This window comes from Lissotriton vulgaris, unplaced genomic scaffold (genome assembly GCF_964263255.1).
Source record: "Lissotriton vulgaris unplaced genomic scaffold, aLisVul1.2 SCAFFOLD_2237, whole genome shotgun sequence".
NCBI classification, from domain to species: domain Eukaryota; kingdom Metazoa; phylum Chordata; class Amphibia; order Caudata; family Salamandridae; genus Lissotriton; species Lissotriton vulgaris.
This window is the reverse complement of record NW_028247956.1, coordinates 231,776-245,431: the sequence shown is the minus strand read 5'-3', so window position 1 is coordinate 245,431 and position 13,656 is coordinate 231,776.

Below are 13,656 nucleotides of genomic sequence, written 5' to 3'. Positions count from 1 at the left end.
AGTTTATACGGAAGCTTAAACTTAAGAAACATTTTGCTGGATCACTACAAACACAGAGACAGCCTAGACATATTCCGAATGTATTTGACGATGTACCTTTGACCATTAAAGATGTACAAACCACACACTTGCTTCTTTCTTTGACAGACAGGGAAGACAGTCCACTAGAAATGGAACAACTACTTGAGGAACTTGATGTGGAAACTGATTACAGCATGGCGAGTGGCCTGAAAAGCAAATCTAAACGGATACCCACACTATCAGGGGGTAACACTGTTGATAACTTTCACAGACACTTTCTTGAGGATCTTAATAGAACCAACATTAGAAACCTGAACACTAAGTTCAAATACAGGGACAACCTGACCAAAGGAGAACGATCAGCACTTTCTACTCTTAGCGAGAACCCCAACATCATCATCAGAGAGGCTGACAAAGGGGGCAATGTGGTGGTCATGGATCTGATTGACTACAACAATGAGATCCTAGGCCAATTGAGTGACGACTCATGTTATGAGTTACTTAATCATAACCCCATGGGTCCATTAACACTACTACTTAATGGACTATTACTACACTGGAAACAATCGGGTCTTCTAGATGACAATGAATATCTATATCTCAAAGTCTACAGACCCACGTACCCATGGCTGTATACCTTACCCAAAGTCCACAAAGATCTACCGTTCCCACCTGGCAGACCAATAGTATCGGGAATTGGGGGTCCCACCAAAAGAATCGCAGAATATGTGGATCTTTTCTTGGGACCTTTAGTGAGAAACCTTCCATCCTACATACAAGATACTAAACATATACTGAACATCATGGCAGACATAGACTGGCAGAAAGACACCATATTAGTAACCATGGATGTGGTGTCTCTTTATACCAGCATCAATCTAGAACTAGGAATTGCAGCTATCACTAAACTTCTATCCAACAGACCAGCTTCACTATGGGCACATACCAACATGTTGATACACATGATGAAGACTATTCTTGAGAATAATTTCTTTATTTTTGATCGGAAATGGTACCGGCAGAAAAAAGGAGTCATGGGCTCCAAATTTTCACCCTCCTTCGCAAATCTCTTCATGGGGGCTTTGGAGGCTGATCTTATCTGGGGCACCAAAGGCTCACAATATATCGACTACATAGCCTTTTGGGGTCGATATATTGATGACTGTTTTCTCTTATGGTCAGGATCTGAGGAACTTCTTCTCTCTTTTTTCGAACATCTCAACACCAACACATGGGAAATTAAGTTTACTATGCGACATAGCCTGACCAACATTGAATTCCTAGACCTAGAATTTTATGTGAAGAACAATCACCTAGAATTTTATGTGAAGAACAATCAGCTACACTCGAAACTGTTTAGGAAACCCACTTCTTGTAACACTGTACTACATGCCTCTAGCTTTCATCCTGAACATCAGTTACGTTCCATCCCATATGGAGAATTCCTAAGAGCCAAACGTAACTGTAGTGAAGCCGGTGAATTTGATAACTGTATTGCCAATATGAAAGACAGATTCCACAAAAGAGGGTATTCCAAGACATCCCTCAAGAAAGCAGAATTGAAAACTAGGACCATCCCGAGACCCGATTGTCTAAAGACACGCACAGAGATGGAGTCCTCTGAACAACCCATCAGACTTATAACTGAATTCAATGCCCTTAACTACGTTACCAAAAAGAGTATAAACAGACACTGGAAACTCCTAACTGATGACCCCACACTCAAAGAATTTCTCCCAAGCAGACCATCCATCACATATAGGAAGGGCTTTACTCTGAAAAATAAACTGAGTCCCACAGTTCCCCCTAACACCACAGCACGTGACTGGCTATCCACACGTAGCCTTGGATTCTATAAATGTGGTTTCTGTTCAATGTGTATGTGGGGGAAACATGGCACCACGAGCTTCAAAGGCCCAGATGGCAAGATCTATCTGATCAAACACAACATCACTTGCCTCAGCAAGTTTGTAGTGTATGTAATCGAATGCCAATGTGGCAAGATCTATGTAGGAAGTACTATCAGGGCTCTCAAAGAGAGGATCTCTGAACACATGAGAGCCATACAGAAGAGAGACCCTAGATACCCGGTAGCCCTTCACATTGCAGAATGCCAACCTCAGGAGGACGATATCAAAGTACGTGTCTTTGGGATTGATTTGATTCCCCTCAACATTAGAGGGGGCAACCGTGAATTGACACTCAGACGTAGGGAGGCCACATGGATAATGCGCTTACAAAGCGTAGAACATGGGCTGAACTACGATTCTGAGCTTCAATATTTCTTAGGTGATTAAAGAATCACCGGGGGGATTCACCACATGCACACACTAATGTCCTGGTAAACAACAGTAAACCATAAACTTATTACTAGGAAATATAACATCTTGAAAGTGGCCTATAACCCCTCGGAGCTGAATGTTATGACTGACTTCTGTATTGTACGACATGAATACCTGAAATGTACTATTGTGATCCACCCAGATTTCGCCACAATGTATGTTTTGTTATACAATGAATTCTCATAACATGTCATGAGTGTGTTTTTAACCTTCTGCATTATGAAAAACGTAAGATGAAGTGGAGATAATGTCACACTCAGACTCCTGGGCTAACCGTGGCATCAGGATCACTGCCGTTACCCTGTATCACGTCACATATTTTCTGGCTAGACATATTGTTTCTTGCATGTGCACTGTCACTATCGCGCACATCTCTAGATACTACTGATCAAGCTTGAAACTATCGATATCCAAACAGCCAATACACGACACCGCGATATTTTGAATATTTCCAAATAGTCAAGTGAAGAGATTCTAAACTCCATGTCTAAATACTATAATTCCTCTAACTTATATACAGTATGATGTCAGACATCAGCTCCAACTCACAACACTGATAGCAAATTACTTCACTTTGGTACCAAAACGAATCTAATTGACAGAATGGGATAATTATTTATCCGGATATCCCCTCTTAACAATGGCGCCCAGAGGTACGCAATGAGAATGAGGACATCTTCTATGTCTACTAAAACCATTTAATCCCACCTCGCCCGGGGTCACGTGTTCGTACACGAGAGACGACCGCCGGGAAACACAAGAGGAGGGATTGCCTACCACGGGTAAGTGCACTCGCCTCCCCCGCCAAATTCTGAACTGATGCCCGCTGGTACGTCTGATGCCTAGAGCTCCGGGCGCATAAATATCCGACGGAGATAAGAGTCTAATTAGAATTGCTCTTATTTTCCCAGTATACCGCCGAAGAGGAGACGCACCCGTTTCCTTTCGGGAAGCACTTCCGAAGAATCCCCTCCCGGCTTCCGCCTGAGATGAAGACATACTCAGGTATTTCCCCGTGTTTTTAATCTAGGACTGGGCTACAGAACTAGTATTGATAAAGCCAGATATAACTTTTTGGTTTAATAACTCGCATTGACGCTTGAAACTTTGAAATTTCCCTATTCTTATAGAGCCTCTACACTCGGGACTCTTCACCGACCAGTGAGGCGGGATTATAATCAACAGAATAACTCTTACCACACGGTAGACCTCACTGTTTAAATGCTTCCAGAGCATTGATATCTCCAATTCTAACCTACAATATATCGGTAAGATAAGGATCTTTAATGCCCAGTAAACCTGACCGTGGACAGTAGAGTCCATTGCCATTTTTCCCTTTTTTGATGCCTCCTTTTGAGTTTCTTCTCTTTCCTTTTTTTTTCCCCACGGTACTCACGCAGAACACAAACGACGAGGTCCAGACTCACTTCAAACCATACTTTGGTATTGAAGACCAAGGTATTAGAACCTATTACATAGTATAAACTTACAAACGCATGGAGAGTTTCTTCTGGATCTTAACCCACAATAGGCACCTCAATTCTTTCACGTTGCCATGTCACATAGACGCCCTGGCTTGCCTCTATCACAAATGTGCTCACCAGACACTCGTTTTAGACACTTTCTGGTTAAAGCCGAACCACCTCTCAAACCCTTGAAACACAGGACCACTGTATGCGAGCTAACAACGACCAGACACATCCTCACGATATCACTGTCCATCACAACGTGCACACTAGCACAGCAATCACCACCCTATAATCTATTTATGACCTCAACAGTCACACTCACTTTGTGCGAATGAACACGCACGTCACTACTGCATGTTGGATGCACTTCTGTCACCATATGCAGTTTGTCACCTGATATGACGCTAATTAAAACATGCTTACATTATTTTTGTATCACCAGCCCTGAAGAGTCGTGTTGACTCAACCGCACACGACGAAACACGTGTCGGCGAATGTAACATTTCTCAAAGTCTGGAGAAAATAAACCTACAACTTGCTGTGACAAAGAAAAATATACACCAAAGATTCTGCTTCTGTGCTTCAATTCCTTTTTGGTCATTGCACCCTGTTTTGTTACCACACTTGTAGTTGCGAGAGCATAGCTTTGTATGTTTGTTATGTCTTTTGACTTATTGGACGGTTAAGGGTGTTCGCCGTCTGCTCTTCACGCACTACACAACAACAAGTATTTATCTGTACACATTGTAACGTATTAACCTAGGCAGTGCGCCCTTGGATTCCGAATCCTAAAAAACCCCTTTTCAGTTCATACGTGAGAGATGGCAAGCTAATGTACTGATGAGACCATGATAATTAACTGATTAACTAGAATGGTTGAAACATCGACTATACAGGGACTGTTTCACATGAACTATGTCTTCTAAGAATCAGCTATGCTTAACTTGTATTGTAAAAAGTAATGTTCAGCCCTGTTTCTGTGTATATGTGGATCAGATTGATCTATCATATCACTTTCACCTTGAACACCACACCTGCATCACTCACAAATGTATATATACACTACCTGCTGAGAATACAATTTGAGTTATTAGAAAGGGAAAGGCCTCGTCAACTCATGATACAAATGGTGAATTAACATCTGCCTAGGGCCTGCATATGTGATACTGGCCAGTGAGATAATGAAACCCTCGGACCCCAGGGCTTATTCTCATGGGTACTGCTTATATGCGGCTCCGATCGTCACTTCTGGAGCAGAATGATGTTGACACTGAACTGCACAAAGTCATCTACGAAGGTGCAGCAATACTGCTCTCAACTTTCAGGATTCAGTCTGGCTCCTGGGGAATATTCACCAGGTGAAGAATCTGCAGGTAAAGGAGTATCCACGAGAAAGAGGGTTATCAAACGTAATTTGTTTGTTACGTTTTACTGCTGTTGTATCTTATGATGAAAATTCTATCTATACTACTATAATAAAGGAGAAAGTTTCAGGCTTTGAGGCGGGTAAACTCCGGAACAACTGCGCCAATCTACACACCCGATACACCGTAGAAATCGTCAGGGTGTGTAGATGGTTATAGGCTATATAAAGTTTAAAAATAAACCTTATTTAAAAAATAATATTTAAAAAAAAGTAGTCCCCCCCAAAGTAGCGCCGGCCGCGACGCGCGTGCTCACGTCGAGGAGCGGTGTCAGAGCGGCGTCAGAGAAGCTCCGGCCATGGCGCGAGGGAGGAGCGGTCACGTGAAGAGCAGCACGAAGAGGCGGACATGGTGCGGGGGAGGAGCGGCGGCGGACAAGCGGTGAGGAGCAGAGCAGCGAGGAGCTGTGAATTCAGGAGCGCCGGAAAAGGTAAGCAGGCGGGTGTCGGGCCAGGCAGGGAATGGCCAAAAGGCAATGTCGGGGCAGGCGGGGGTCGGGGAAGGCGGGGGGACGGGGATTGACTCAGGCCACACGAGGGTCGGGGCAGGCGGAGGACGGGCCTGGCGGGGGCACGGGCTGCTGGGCAATGTCGGGGCAGGCGGGGGTAGGGGGAAGCCTGAAAGCTCCCGGACAAGGTCGGGACGGGCTGCTAGTATTTAATAATGTTAACAAGTGTACAAAACATATGTTAACAAACAATGGTGAGTGGAAACCTTTGGGATTGAAAACATTTAATACATTCATATTGTGAATTGTGTGGCAATTTGTTGATTTTTTTCAAGCACTAACATTTCTGAGTCAAGTAGAGACCTTGAGAGTATTGTAACTTTCCGATACATAAATTACAGATTTTGTGGCAATAGTTGATTCTTTCAAACCCTGATATTTCTCCAGAGGTTGCATGTGGGCAGCATAAGTTATCTTGCAAGATTTTTTTGATTAAGCCCGACGCAGCTCGCTACAGCAAGTGCCGAAGGAAGCTGACCCTCCAGCAGACGCACTGAGAGAGACGCTGTCTTTTCTCAAGCCGAGAAATCCAGCTCCAGTGTTTTCAAGCTCTCCTTACGGGGTGTTGGGAAATCAAGTCCCGGGACAGAGAGATACCAGACCTCCTTCATTCTAAAACAAGGTACGGAGCTGATTAGACCGTAAGAGAAATCTTGGATAGATTCTTGGCAAAGAATACTAAACCTATGATACACCACACTTTCCTCGTACTTAACTTAGATTAGGTACATCGGGGTAGGCGTATTTTAGAAGCACCAGTTGAGTACTTTTAGTATTTATTTATTTATGTATGTATTTTTGGGCTTAGAAACCATACCATGCTTTTACAGTATTATTTTATAACTCTTCTTACTGTACGCATTGTACTTTGCAACCAGTATTACGATTGCAGCAGTTAATTTCTTCTGCATGAGAAAGAAGACTGTTCAATAAATAATTTTATTGAAAACGCCTGTTTCTCTATTTCTCTGCACCTCTGGTGAAACTAAGCATGCACGATTGACTAAGTGAAATATCTATCTATTGTTTCGGCGACTCTGGAGATACATTTCTTATTCTTGGAAAACAAAGTTGTTATGTTTATGTGGTTGTCAGAAACTAATACATTCTTGTTTATTCGAGAAAGTTTCTAGTGACCTCTGAGCTAGCTGGCACTCACTATTAAGTTTAATATATTCGATAGAGACCTAGTCGACCTAAGTCCTATGTCACATCTATAGGATATATTATTCCAATACGCAGAGCCTAATAGGAATATAGGAACTACACTACATTAGAAGATGTTTTTAATCTAGGACTGGGCTACAGAACTAGTATTGATAAAGCCAGATATAACTTTTTGGTTTAATAACTCGCATTGACGCTTGAAACTTTGAAATTTCCCTATTCTTATAGAGCCTCTACACTCGGGACTCTTCACCGACCAGTGAGGCGGGATTATAATCAACAGAATAACTCTTACCACACGGTAGACCTCACTGTTTAAATGCTTCCAGAGCATTGATATCTCCAATTCTAACCTACAATATATCGGTAAGATAAGGATCTTTAATGCCCAGTAAACCTGACCGTGGACAGTAGAGTCCATTGCCATTTTTCCCTTTTTTGATGCCTCCTTTTGAGTTTCTTCTCTTTCCTTTTTTTTTCCCCACGGTACTCACGCAGAACACAAACGACGAGGTCCAGACTCACTTCAAACCATACTTTGGTATTGAAGACCAAGGTATTAGAACCTATTACATAGTATAAACTTACAAACGCATGGAGAGTTTCTTCTGGATCTTAACCCACAATAGGCACCTCAATTCTTTCACGTTGCCATGTCACATAGATGCCCTGGCTTGCCTCTATCACAAATGTGCTCACCAGACACTCGTTTTAGACACTTTCTGGTTAAAGCCAAACCACCTCTCAAACCCTTGAAACACAGGACCACTGTGTGCGAGCTAACAACGACCAGACACATCCTCACAATATCACTTTCCATCACAACGTGCACACTAGCACAGCAATCACCACCCTATAATCTATTTATGACCTCAACAGTCACACTCACTTTGTGCGAATGAACACGCACGTCACTACTGCATGTTGGATGCACTTCTGTCACCATATGCAGTTTGTCACCTGATATGACGCTAATTAAAACATGCTTACATTATTTTTGTATCACCAGCCCTGAAGAGTCGTGTTGACTCAACCGCACACGACGAAACACGTGTCGGCGAATGTAACATTTCTCAAAGTCTGGAGAAAATAAACCTACAACTTGCTGTGACAAAGAAAAATATACACCAAAGATTCTGCTTCTGTGCTTCAATTCCTTTTTGGTCATTGCACCCTGTTTTGTTACCACACTTGTAGTTGCGAGAGCATAGCTTTGTATGTTTGTTATGTCTTTTGACTTATTGGACGGTTAAGGGTGTTCGCCGTCTGCTCTTCACGCACTACACAACAACAAGTATTTATCTGTACACATTGTAACGTATTAACCTAGGCAGTGCGCCCTTGGATTCCGAATCCTAAAAAACCCCTTTTCAGTTCATACGTGAGAGATGGCAAGCTAATGTACTGATGAGACCATGATAATTAACTGATTAACTAGAATGGTTGAAACATCGACTATACAGGGACTGTTTCACATGAACTATGTCTTCTAAGAATCAGCTATGCTTAACTTGTATTGTAAAAAGTAATGTTCAGCCCTGTTTTTGTGTATATGTGGATCAGATTGATCTATCATATCACTTTCACCTTGAACACCACACCTGCATCACTCACAAATGTATATATACACTACCTGCTGAGAATACAATTTGAGTTATTAGAAAGGAAAAGGCCTCGTCAACTCATGATACAAATGGTGAATTAACATCTGCCTAGGGCCTGCATATGTGATACTGGCCAGTGAGATAATGAAACCCTCGGACCCCAGGGCTTATTCTCATGGGTACTGCTTATATGCGGCTCCGATCGTCACTTCTGGAGCAGAATGATGTTGACACTGAACTGCACAAAGTCATCTACGAAGGTGCAGCAATACTGCTCTCAACTTTCAGGATTCAGTCTGGCTCCTGGGGAATATTCACCAGGTGAGGAATCTGCAGGTAAAGGAGTATCCACCAGAAAGAGGGTTATCAAACGTAATTTGTTTGTTACGTTTTACTGCTATTGTATCTTATGATGAAAATTCTATCTATACTACTATAATAAAGGAGAAAGTTTCAGGCTTTGAGGCGGGTAAACTCCGGAACAACTGCGCCAATCTACACACCCGATACACCGTAGAAATCGTCAGGGTGTGTAGATGGTTATAGGCTATATAAAGTTTAAAAATAAACCTTATTTAAAAAATAATATTTACAAAAAAGTAGTCCCCCCCAAAGTAGCGCCGGCCGCACGCACGTGCTCACGTCGAGGAGCGGTGTCAGAGCGGCGTCAGAGAAGCTCCGGCCATGGCGCGAGGGAGGAGCGGTCACGTGAAGAGCAGCACGAAGAGGCGGACATGGTGCGGGGGAGGAGCGGCGGCGGACAAGCGGTGAGGAGCAGAGCAGCGAGGAGCTGTGAATTCAGGAGCGCCGGAAAAGGTAAGCAGGCGGGTGTCGGGCCAGGTGGGGAATGGCCAAAAGGCAATGTCGGGGCAGGCGGGGGTCGGGGAAGGCGGGGGGACGGGGATTGACTCAGGCCACACGAGGGTCGGGGCAGGCGGAGGACGGGCCTGGCGGGGGCACGGGCTGCTGGGCAATGTCGGGGCAGGCGGGGGTAGGGGGAAGCCTGAAAGCTCCCGGACAAGGTCGGGACGGGCTGCTAGTATTTAATAATGTTAACAAGTGTACAAAACATATGTTAACAAACAATGGTGAGTGGAAACCTTTGGGATTGAAAACATTTAATACATTCATATTGTGAATTGTGTGGCAATTTGTTGATTTTTTTCAAGCACTAACATTTCTGAGTCAAGTAGAGACCTTGAGAGTATTGTAACTTTCCGATACATAAATTACAGATTTTGTGGCAATAGTTGATTCTTTCAAACCCTGATACTTCTCCAGAGGTTGCATGTGGGCAGCATAAGTTATCTTGCAAGATTTTTTTGATTAAGCCCGACGCAGCTCGCTACAGCAAGTGCCGAAGGAAGCTGACCCTCCAGCAGACGCACTGAGAGAGACGCTGTCTTTTCTCAAGCCGAGAAATCCAGCTCCAGTGTTTTCAAGCTCTCCTTACGGGGTGTTGGGAAATCAAGTCCCGGGACAGAGAGATACCAGACCTCCTTCATTCTAAAACAAGGTACGGAGCTGATTAGACCGTAAGAGAAATCTTGGATAGATTCTTGGCAAAGAATACTAAACCTATGATACACCACACTTTCCTCGTACTTAACTTAGATTAGGTACATCGGGGTAGGCGTATTTTAGAAGCACCAGTTGAGTACTTTTAGTATTTATTTATTTATGTATGTATTTTTGGGCTTAGAAACCATACCATGCTTTTACAGTATTATTTTATAACTCTTCTTACTGTACGCATTGTACTTTGCAACCAGTATTACGATTGCAGCAGTTAATTTCTTCTGCATGAGAAAGAAGACTGTTCAATAAATAATTTTATTGAAAACGCCTGTTTCTCTATTTCTCTGCACCTCTGGTGAAACTAAGCATGCACGATTGACTGGGTGAAATATCTATCTATTGTTTCTGCGACTCTGGAGATACATTTCTTATTCTTGGAAAACAAAGTTGTTATGTTTATGCGGTTGTCAGAAACTAATACATTCTTGTTTATTCGAGAAAGTTTCTAGTGACCTCTGAGCTAGCTGGCACTCACTATTAAGTTTAATATATTCGATAGAGACCTAGTCGACCTAAGTCCTATGTCACATCTATAGGATATATTATTCCAATACGCAGAGCCTAATAGGAATATAGGAACTACACTACATTAGAAGATGTTTTTAATCTAGGACTGGGCTACAGAACTAGTATTGATAAAGCCAGATATAACTTTTTGGTTTAATAACTCGCATTGACGCTTGAAACTTTGAAATTTCCCTATTCTTATAGAGCCTCTACACTCGGGACTCTTCACCGACCAGTGAGGCGGGATTATAATCAACAGAATAACTCTTACCACACGGTAGACCTCACTGTTTAAATGCTTCCAGAGCATTGATATCTCCAATTCTAACCTACAATATATCGGTAAGATAAGGATCTTTAATGCCCAGTAAACCTGACCGTGGACAGTAGAGTCCATTGCCATTTTTCCCTTTTTTGATGCCTCCTTTTGAGTTTCTTCTCTTTCCTTTTTTTTCCCCACGGTACTCACGCAGAACACAAACGACGAGGTCCAGACTCACTTCAAACCATACTTTGGTATTGAAGACCAAGGTATTAGAACCTATTACATAGTATAAACTTACAAACGCATGGAGAGTTTCTTCTGGATCTTAACCCACAATAGGCACCTCAATTCTTTCACGTTGCCATGTCACATAGATGCCCTGGCTTGCCTCTATCACAAATGTGCTCACCAGACACTCGTTTTAGACACTTTCTGGTTAAAGCCGAACCACCTCTCAAACCCTTGAAACACAGGACCACTGTGTGCGAGCTAACAACGACCAGACACATCCTCACAATATCACTTTCCATCACAACATGCACACTAGCACAGCAATCACCACCCTATAATCTATTTATGACCTCAACAGTCACACTCACTTTGTGCGAATGAACACGCACGTCACTACTGCATGTTGGATGCACTTCTGTCACCATATGCAGTTTGTCACCTGATATGACGCTAATTAAAACATGCTTACATTATTTTTGTATCACCAGCCCTGAAGAGTCGTGTTGACTCAACCGCACACGACGAAACACGTGTCGGCGAATGTAACATTTCTCAAAGTCTGGAGAAAATAAACCTACAACTTGCTGTGACAAAGAAAAATATACACCAAAGATTCTGCTTCTGTGCTTCAATTCCTTTTTGGTCATTGCACCCTGTTTTGTTACCACACTTGTAGTTGCGAGAGCATAGCTTTGTATGTTTGTTATGTCTTTTGACTTATTGGACGGTTAAGGGTGTTCGCCGTCTGCTCTTCACGCACTACACAACAACAAGTATTTATCTGTACACATTGTAACGTATTAACCTAGGCAGTGCGCCCTTGGATTCCGAATCCTAAAAAAACCCTTTTCAGTTCATACGTGAGAGATGGCAAGCTAATGTACTGATGAGACCATGATAATTAACTGATTAACTAGAATGGTTGAAACATCGACTATACAGGGACTGTTTCACATGAACTATGTCTTCTAAGAATCAGCTATGCTTAACTTGTATTGTAAAAAGTAATGTTCAGCCCTGTTTTTGTGTATATGTGGATCAGATTGATCTATCATATCACTTTCACCTTGAACACCACACCTGCATCACTCACAAATGTATATATACACTACCTGCTGAGAATACAATTTGAGTTATTAGAAAGGAAAAGGCCTCGTCAACTCATGATACAAATGGTGAATTAACGTCTGCCTAGGGCCTGCATATGTGATACTGGCCAGTGAGATAATGAAACCCTCGGACCCCAGGGCTTATTCTCATGGGTACTGCTTATATGCGGCTCCGATCGTCACTTCTGGAGCAGAATGATGTTGACACTGAACTGCACAAAGTCATCTACGAAGGTGCAGCAATACTGCTCTCAACTTTCAGGATTCAGTCTGGCTCCTGGGGAATATTCACCAGGTGAGGAATCTGCAGGTAAAGGAGTATCCACCAGAAAGAGGGTTATCAAACGTAATTTGTTTGTTACGTTTTACTGCTGTTGTATCTTATGATGAAAATTCTATCTATACTACTATAATAAAGGAGAAAGTTTCAGGCTTTGAGGCGGGTAAACTCCGGAACAACTGCGCCAATCTACACACCCGATACACCGTAGAAATCGTCAGGGTGTGTAGATGGTTATAGGCTATATAAAGTTTAAAAATAAACCTTATTTAAAAAATAATATTTACAAAAAAGTAGTCCCCCCCAAAGTAGCGCCGGCCGCACGCACGTGCTCACGTCGAGGAGCGGTGTCAGAGCGGCGTCAGAGAAGCTCCGGCCATGGCGCGAGGGAGGAGCGGTCACGTGAAGAGCAGCACGAAGAGGCGGACATGGTGCGGGGGAGGAGCGGCGGCGGACAAGCGGTGAGGAGCAGAGCAGCGAGGAGCTGTGAATTCAGGAGCGCCGGAAAAGGTAAGCAGGCGGGTGTCGGGCCAGGCGGGGAATGGCCAAAAGGCAATGTCGGGGCAGGCGGGGGTCGGGGAAGGCGGGGGGACGGGGATTGACTCAGGCCACACGAGGGTCGGGGCAGGCGGAGGACGGGCCTGGCGGGGGCACGGGCTGCTGGGCAATGTCGGGGCAGGCGGGGGTAGGGGGAAGCCTGAAAGCTCCCGGACAAGGTCGGGACGGGCTGCTAGTATTTAATAATGTTAACAAGTGTACAAAACATATGTTAACAAACAATGGTGAGTGGAAACCTTTGGGATTGAAAACATTTAATACATTCATATTGTGAATTGTGTGGCAATTTGTTGATTTTTTTCAAGCACTAACATTTCTGAGTCAAGTAGAGACCTTGAGAGTATTGTAACTTTCCGATACATAAATTACAGATTTTGTGGCAATAGTTGATTCTTTCAAACCCTGATATTTCTCCAGAGGTTGCATGTGGGCAGCATAAGTTATCTTGCAAGATTTTTTTGATTAAGCCTATTGCAACTACAATTTTCGCTCTTTATGTAAAGTGAGGTTGCATTCGTGTTATGTACCCTTATAGGACCCTAATGTAATTTTCCCAATTCATGCCCTTATATAGGTATAAATCACCATATCCT